We start from the raw sequence: 9,226 nt of genomic DNA on the forward strand, positions 1-9,226 counted from the left end.
GGATGGCTGTTTTAATGAGGAGAGAGGCTGGGAGAAAGGCTGATAGGGAAACCCAGCTTTTGGGCCCAGACACTGGAGCAGCCTCCACGCTGCCATGGTCTGGAGAAACTATGGCAGGGTCAAGGTCTTTGACCCAGACGCTCATCATCGGTGCCTCTGTTGGGAAGATGGCTGCATGCTGCCGGGATAGTAGCAGGTGAGTGGCAGGCTCTGGGGTCTGCAGACCTAATTAGAAGGAGGACAGGGCAGGCCTGCTGGCTGTGCCGTGAGAGAAGGCAAATGGATGACTCTCTGACCACAAAGAAGAGTCCCACAGGGCTGAAGCCTGCCGAGGGCTGAGGAGTTCATGAGATTCCCATTCAGCCAGCCCCATGGAGGGGAAGAAGGGATGAGGGAGGCAGGGTGGGTCATTGGCTTTTTCTCTTTTTCTTTGGGTCTGAGACTCAGGCTTCCTGGGAGGGGCTGGGAGCTGGCATTTACATTCACAGATCTGATCTATTTAAAAGGACAGACTTACTGTATTGACCTCAAAATTATACCCTTGAACTTGCAGGTTCTCCACAATTTCTTTCTTAGGGTGGGAATGGAGTTGGGTTAGAGGCATCTTTGAGATGCTGTATTAGTTTGCTCAGGCTGCTATAACAAAATACCACAGACCAGGTGGCTTAAATAACAGAAATTTATTTTCTCATAGCTCTGGAGGCTGGAAGTCCAAGATCAAGATGTTGGCAGGGGTGTTTTCTCCTGAAGCCTCTCTCCTTGGCTTGCAGATGGCGGCCTTCTTGCTGGGTTCTCACATGGTCTTTCCTCTGTGCACACACACCCCTGGTGTCTCTATCTGAATGTCTTAATCTCCCCTTCTTTTTTTTTTGAGATGGAGTCTCACTCTGCCACCCTGGCTGGAGTGCAGAGTGCAATGGCACAATCTCAGCTCACTGCAACCTCCGCCTCCCAGGTTCAAGCGATTCTCCTGCCTCAGCCTCCCGAGTAGCTGGGATTACAGACTTGTGCCACCACCCCCCCTCTAATTTTTGTATTTTTAGTAGAGACAAGGTTTCACTATATTGGCCGGGCTGGTCTCAAACTCCTGAGCTCAAGTGATCCACCCACCTCAGCCTCCCAAAGTGCTGAGACTATAGGCGTGAACACCATGCCCACCCATGCCTCCTCTTTTTTTAAGAGACACAGTCTCACTCTGTCACCCATCTTGGAGTGCAGTGGTGCAATCATAGCTCACTGCATCCTCGAACTCCTGGGCTCAAACAATCCCCCTGCCTCAGCCTCCTGAGTAGCTGAAACTACATGTGAATGCCACCACACCCAGCTAATTTTTTAATTGTTTGTAGAGATGTAGAGACAAGGATCTTGCTATGTTGCCCAGGCTGGTCTTGAACACCTGACTTCCAGCCCTCCTCCTGCCTCAGCCTCCCAAATTGCTGGGATTACCAGAGTGAGCCACCTTGCCCAGTCTCCAGACCTTTTTGAATTCCAGAATTGAAAAGCAATTTTAGATCTATAATATGGTTTTTGGAGGATTGCTGAGGGACTCAGTAAGAAACAACAGTAGGGAGAGGAGAGCTTGAACTAACACTTACTGGCAGAAGACAAAGAAATCCTAGGCTGGGTGCAGTGGCTCATGCCTGTAAACCCTGCACTTTGGGAGGCTGAGGCAGGCAGATCACTTGAGGTCAAGAGTTCGAGACCAGCCTGGCCAACATGGTGAAACTCCATCTCTCCTAAAAATACAAAAATTATCTAGGTACGGTAGTGCATACCTGTAGTCCTAGCTACTTGGGAGGCTGAGGCAGGAGAATTGCTTGAACCCAAGAGGTGGAGGTTGCAGTGAACCAAGATCATGCCACTGCACTCCAGCCTGGGTGACAGAGTGGTATTTGGTATTTTAGATACCAAAAAAAATTAAATTAAAAATAAAAACGTAAAAGTCTGCCTAGAGGCCAGGTGTGGTGGGTATGCCGGTAATCCCAGCACTTTGGGAGGCCAAGGCAGGAGGATCACTTGAGCCCAGGCATTAGAGACCAGCCTAGGCAACATGGTGAAACCTCATCTCTACAAAAAATACAAAAATTAACCAGACATGGTGGCAGGCACCTGTAGTCGCAGCTACTCAGGAGGCTGAAGTGGGAGGGTGGTTTGAGCCCAGAAAGCAGAGGTTGCAGTGAGCCGAGGTCTTGCCACTGCACTCCAACCTGGGCAAGAGAGCCAGACTCCATCTCAAAAATACATGAATACATAATAAAATAAATAAAATATACTTTTTAAATGCCTAGAACATTCTGTTATTCTTAGCAAGGCCTGCCCTCTATTGAAACTGTTTTTCCAGAGCCTAATTGGCCTGCGGAAAAGAAAATATCTAACCTGACCCCCCTCCTTCCACAACTGGATAAGAGAAATACCTATTCCAGCTCCCCCAGCCTTCCTATGTAGCCTAAACGGCAGTAGGGACGGAACTGAGAGAAATCTGTGAAAGGCACAACCCTGGGGCATAGGCTTACTGCAGACTGAGACCTGGTCTGGCTTGGTGGCTTGTGAATTATAGGTACTATTTTGACAGCAGATCTCTAGAATTTATTCACCTTATATAACAGAAACTTTGCACCCATTGAAGAACAATTCTCCATTTCCCCTCCTCCCAGCCCCTGGCAACCACCAGGCTATTCTCTGCTTCTGTGAGTTTGACTCTTTTTTTTTTTTTTGAGACAGAGTCTCACTCTATCTCCCAGGCTGGAGTGCAGTGGCGTGTTCTCAGCTCACTGCAATCTCCGCCTCCCAGGTTCAAGCAGTTCTCCTGCCTCAGCCTCCCAAGTAGCTGGGACTATAGGTGTGCCTCACCACGACTGGCTAATTTTTGTATTTTTAGTAGAGACAGGGTTTTGTCATGTTGGCCAGGCTGGTCTCGAACTCCAGGCCTCATATGATCCGCCCACCTTGGCTTTCACTTAGCATAACATCCCCAGGTTCAATCACGGTGTTGCAAATGAGAGGATCTCCTTGTTTTTAAGGCTGAATTAAATACTCCATTGTACGTATATATCACATTTTCTTTATCCATTCATGTGCTGATGGACACTTTTTTCTTGCTCCTTTAAAATAAGTTCACTATCTATTAGCCTGGGCAACATGGCAAGACCCCATCTCCACAAATAATAAAAAAGATTAGCTGGGTGTGGTGGTCTGTGCCTCATAGTCCCAGCTACTCAGGAGGCTGAGGCAGGAGGGGCACTTGAGCCTGGAAGGTGGAGGCTGCAGTGAGCCATGATCGCACCACTGCACTCCAGCCTGGGTGGCAGTGGTGTCTTCAAAAAATAAATAATAAAATAAAATAATGTCATCATTTATCCCATCTAAATATGTATTATTTTTTTTTTTCGAGATGGAGTCTCGCTCTGTTGCCCAGGCTGCAGTGCAGAGGTGCGATCTCCGCTCACTGCAAGCTCCGCCTCCGGGGTTCACGCCATTCTCCTGCCTCAGCCTCCTGAGTAGCTGGGGCTACAGGCACCCGCCACCACGCCCGGCTAATTTTTTGTATTTTTAGTAGAGATGGTGTTTCACCGTGTTAGCCAGGATGGTTGCAATCTCCTGACCTCATGTTCCGCCCACCTCGGCCTCCCAAAGTGCTGGGATTACAGGCGTGAGCCACCACGCCCGGCCAAGAAGGCAGCGTGTATTCTTTAATAATATTGTTTTGCCTGGTCTTTTTTTTTTTTTTTTGAGATGGAGTCTCGCTCTGTCACCCAGGCCAGGGTGCAGTGGTGCAATCTCGGCTCACTGCAAGCTCCATCTCCTGGGTTCATGCCGTTCTCCTGCCTCAGCCTCCCAAGTAGCTGGGACTACAGGTGCCCGCCACCACGTCCGGCTAATTTTTTGTATTTTTAGTAGAGACAGGGTTTCACCATGTTAGCCAGGATGGTCTTGATTTCCTGACCTCGTGATCCACCTGCCTCAGCCTCCCAAAGTGCTGGGATTACAGGTGTGAGCCACTGCGCCTGGCCTTTTTTTTGTTTTTTTTTTTTTTTGACACAGGGTCTCACTCTGTCACCCAGGCTGGAGTGCAGCGGCACAATCATAGCTCACTATAGCCTCAACCTCCTGGGATCAAGTGATTCTCCTGCCTCAGCCTCCTAAGTAGCTGCGATTACAGGTGCAGTCCACCATGCTCAGTTAATGTTTTGTATTTTTTTAATAGAGACATGGTTTCACCATGTTGCCCAGGCTGGTGTCAAACTCCTGGGCTCAAGGGATCCACCCACCTTGGCCTCCCAAAGTGCTGAGACTACAGGCATGAGTCACTGCACCTGACCTGTTTTACCTGTTCTTAAATTTGACATGCATGAGTGGGGGAAGGGGTGCTAGGGATAAAAAACAACACATCAGGTACAATGTACATTACTCAGGTGACAGGCGCACTAAAATCTCAGAAATAAAAATGTTGCAAGCTATTGAAATAAGAATTTAAAAATATTAAAAAGTCAGCCTGGCCAACATGGTGAAACCCCATCTCTAGTAAAAATACCAAAATTAGCAGGGCATGGTGGCGCGTGCCTTGTAATCCGAGCTACTCAGGAGGCTGAGGCTGGAGAATCGCTTGAACCCGGGAGGCAGAGCTTGCAGTGAGCTGAGATTGCGCCAGTGCACTCCAGCCTGGGTGACAGAGCGAGACTCCATCTCAAAAATATATATATATATAAAATAGATATTATATTATAGATATTATGTTTATATTGTACATATTATATATTTTATATATATATAATTGAGCCTGGAAGGTGGAGGCTGCAGTGAGCCATGATATATTATATATATGTATTATATAGATATATAAAAGTAGGCCGGGCGCGGTGGCTCACGCTTGTAATCCCAGCACTTTGGGAGGCTGAGGTGGGTGGATCCCGAGGTCAGGAGATCGAGACCACAGTGAAACCCCCCGTCTCTACTAAAAATACAAAAAATTAGCCGGGCGTGGTGGCGGGCGCCTGTAGTCCCAGCTACTCGGAGAGGCTGAGGCAGGAGAATGGCGTGAACCCGGGAGGCGGAGCTTGCAGTGAGCCGAGATTGCGCCACTGCACTCCAGCCTGGGCGACAGAGCGAGACTCTGTCTCAAAAAAAAAAAAAAAAAAAGATAAAAGACTTTGTATGCATTGAATCATATTTTGTACATGCTTTCATGTATTACTCCTTGGTCTCATCATTATGTTCATACATGTTGAACATGAGATTCATACATGTTTTTGAATGAAGCAGCAGCTTCTTCTTTCTTGTTCCATTGTAAGAATATGCTACAATGGCTGGGCACAGTGGCTCACACCTGTCATCCCAACACTTTGGGAGGCCCAGGTGGGCAAATCCACCTGAGGTCAGGAGTTTGAGACCAGCCTGGCCAACATGGCGAAACCCCATCTCTACTAAAAATACAAAAAACAAGACGGGGCCGGGCACCATGGCTCAAGCTTGTAATCCCAACACTTTGGGAGGCCAAGGAGGGTGGATCACAAGATCAGGAGATCAAGACCATCCTGGCTAACACGGTGAAACCCCGTCTCTGCTAAAAATACAAAACATTAGCCGGACATGGTTGTGGGCACCTGTAATCCCAGCTACTCAAGAGGCTGAGGCAGGAGAGTGGCGTGAACCGGGGAGGCAGAGCTTGCAGTGAGCCAAGATCATGCCATTTGCACTCTAGCCTGGGCTACAAGAGTGAGACTCCGTCTCAAAAAAAAAAAAAAAAATAGCTGGGTATGGTGGCACACACCTGTAGTCCCAGCTACTCGGGAGGCTGAGGTGGGAGAATCACTTGAATCCAGGAGGCGGAGGTTGCAGTGAGCCAAGATCACGCCACTGCACTGCAGCCTGGGTGACAGAGTGAGACTCTGTCTCAAAAAAAAGAAAAAGAAAAAAAGAATATGCCACAGTGCATTTGTTCATTTCTCCTGCGGGTGGACACTTGGGTCCTTCCAGCGCCACTGTGTACAGTGTTGTGATGAACGTTTTTGCACACACACACACCTCTCTAGAACATTCACCCAAGAGTGGAGCTGCTGGGTCACGGGGTGTAGGTGAGTCCATTGCTGGTGCTGGGGTTTCCTTGGGTGTTTGAACAACTTCCATTCCCACCAGCACATATGAGAATTCTTTGTTTCAAATCTCTGCCAACACTAAGTGTTCATGACACTGATCTTTTCACAAGTGTAAATCAGATCATGTCACTCTCCCGATTCAAGCCCTATTTTTTTTTTTTTTCCGAAACAGAGTCTCACTCTGTCACTCAGGCTAGAGTACAGTGGCATAATCTCGGCTCACTGCAACCTCCGCCTCCCAGGTTCAAGCGATTCTCCAATCTCAGCCTCCCAAGTATCCAGGACTATAGGCGCACGCCACCACGCTGTCTAATTTTTTGTATTTTTGGTAGAGACGATGTTTCACCCTGTTGTCCAAGATGGTCTTCAACTCCCAAGCTCAAACAATCTGCCCACCTCAGCCTCCCAAAGTGCTGGGGTTACAGGCTGGAGCCACCCAGCCCAGCCTAGATTTTTACCTTGATGAAAATCCTGATTTGGGAATAGAGTCAGCTCCACAGCGAGCCATCTGATATTTTTTTTTTTTTTTTTGAGATGGAGTCTCACTCTGTCACCCAGGCTGGAGTGCACTGGGCTCACTGTAACCTCCACCTCCCGGGTTCAAGCAATTCCCCCTCCTCAGCCTCCCGAGTAGCTGGGACCACAGGCACCCACCACCACGCACAGCTAATTTCTGTATTTTTGTAGAGATGGGGTTTCACCATGTTGACCAGGCTGGTCTTGAACTCCTGACCTCAGGTGAACCACCCACCTCGGCCTCCTAAAGTGCTAGGATTACAGGTGTGAGCCACCTCACCCGGACTGTTCTTTTCTCTTACATTTGGTCACCTGGTGCCTCTGAACTCCCTCTTCCACTCTCTCTACATCCTGATGCACAATTTATTTGAAAAGGAGGAAACATTTTCTGTCCGAAGTCCCTTTTTACTCCTTTCTTTCCCAACAAAACCTGTACAGAATCCACATACTACTGTGTTCTATAGAGGAGCGGGGAGGGGGACCAGTTCTCCACTCCCCTGGCCCTGCTGACACCTGGAGGGTGCCAGGCATGTTCATGGAACATGAACAGCAGCATTGCAGCCTTCCTTCCTTCCCCACAGCTGTATCTGTGTCAGTCTGGATAACAAGGACTTGTCAACACGAATCTCTCTCTTCTCCTGGCGTAAGACAGAAAACAAAAACAAAAGACGTTGGAGCAGAGAAGATCAGAAAAGGGTGGGTTTGAGATGTTTGGGAGGGTTGAATGGGCATTTTGACCACTTAGCTTCTCCTTGGGTGGTATTTAGCAGACGCCCTTGTGGTTTAAACTGTAGCTTTAGAAATAAAATCCACTCCTGGCCAGGTGCGGTGGCTCATGCCTCTAATCCCAGCACTCTGGGAGGCCAAGGCGGGTGGATCATGAGATCGAAATCAGCAGATCGAGACCATCCTGGCTAACATGGTGAAACCCCGTCTCTACTAAAATAATACAAAAAAATTAGCCAGGCATAGTGGCAGGCGCCTGTAGTCCCAGCTACTAGGGAGGCTGAGGCAGGAGGATGGTGTGAATCCGGGAGGCGGAGCTTGCAGTGAGCCAAGGTTGTGCCACTGCACTCCAGCCTGGGCAACAGAGCAAGACTCCGTCTCAAAAAAAAAAAAAAACAGAAAAGAAAAAAGAAAGAAAATCTACTTCTAGGCTGGGCGTGGTGGCTCATGCTTGTAATCCCAGCACTTTGGGAGGCCGAGGTGGGCGGATCACGAGGTCAGGAGATCGAGACCATGGTGAAACCCTGTCTCTACTAAAAATACGAAAAATTAGCCAGGCGTGGTGGCGGGCGCCTGTAGTCCCAGCTACTCAGAGAGGCTGAGGCAGGAGAATGGCGTGAACCCGGGAGGCGGAGCTTGCAGTGAGCCGAGATTGCACCACTGCACTCCAGCCTGGGTGACAGAGCGAGACTCCGCCTCAAAAAAAAAAAAAAAAAAAAAAGTCCACTTCTAATGCTACCCGGGGCCCTGCTGCTTGACAGAGAAACTGAAGAACATAAAGGATCTTGTTTGAGGGTTTTTTTTGTTGTTGTTGTTGTATGTTTGTTTGTTTTGAGGCAGGGTTTCACCCTTTCACCCAGGCTGGAGTGTGGTGGCACGATCACAGCTCACTGCAGCCTGGAACTCCCGGGCTCAGATGATCCTCCTGCCTCAGCCCCCCAAGTAGCTGGGACCATAGGCATGCACTACCATGCCTGGCTAAATTTTATATATTTTTTAGAGATGGGTTTTGCCATGTTGCCCAGGCTAGTCTTAAACTCCTGGGCTCAATCTAGCCTCCCACCTCAGCTTCCCAAGGTGCTGGAATTATAGGCATGACCCACTACACACTATACCTAGTTTTCATTATTTATTTATTTATGTATTTATTTTTTAGAGACAGTCTCACTCTGTTGCTCAGCCAGGCTGGAGTTGAGTGGTGCCATCGTAGCTCACTGCAGCCTTAAACTCCTGGGCTCAAATGATCCTCCAGTCTCAGCATCCCAAGTAGCTGGAACCATAGGTGCACATCACCATGCCAGGCTAAATTTTAAAATTTTTTGTAGAGATGGCGTCTCTGATACTGCCCAGGCTGGTTTGAAGCTCCTGGGCTCACATGATCCTCCTGCTTCAGCCCTCCAAGTTGCTGGGATCACAGGCATGTACCACCACACCTGGCTTCTATATTTTTGTAAAGTTGGGGGATCTTGCTACATTGCCCAGGCTGATCTCAAGCTCCTGGGCTCAAGCATTCCTCCCGCTTCAGCCTCCCAAAGTGCTGCAATTACAGGCATGAGCGACTGCACCCAGCTTCAGCCTAACAGATCTTTTTTTTTTTTTTTTTTTGAGACAGAGTCTCACTGTGTTGCCCAGGCTGGAGTGCAGCGGTGTGATCTCGGCTCACTATAACCTCCACCTCCCAGGTTCAAGTGATTCTCGTGCCTCAGCCTCCCATGTAGCTGAGAGTACAGGTGCATGCCACCATGCCTGACTAATTTTTGTATTTTTAATAGAGACAGGGTTTCACAATGTTGGCCAGGCTGTTCTCGAACTCCTGACCTCATGTGATCTGCCCCTGCTCAGCCTCCCAAAGTACTGGGATTACAAGCATGAGCCACCATGCCTGGCCAGAT

The sequence above is a fragment of the Nomascus leucogenys genome, chromosome 17 (genome assembly GCF_006542625.1).
Source record: "Nomascus leucogenys isolate Asia chromosome 17, Asia_NLE_v1, whole genome shotgun sequence".
Taxonomy (NCBI): Eukaryota; Metazoa; Chordata; class Mammalia; order Primates; family Hylobatidae; genus Nomascus; species Nomascus leucogenys.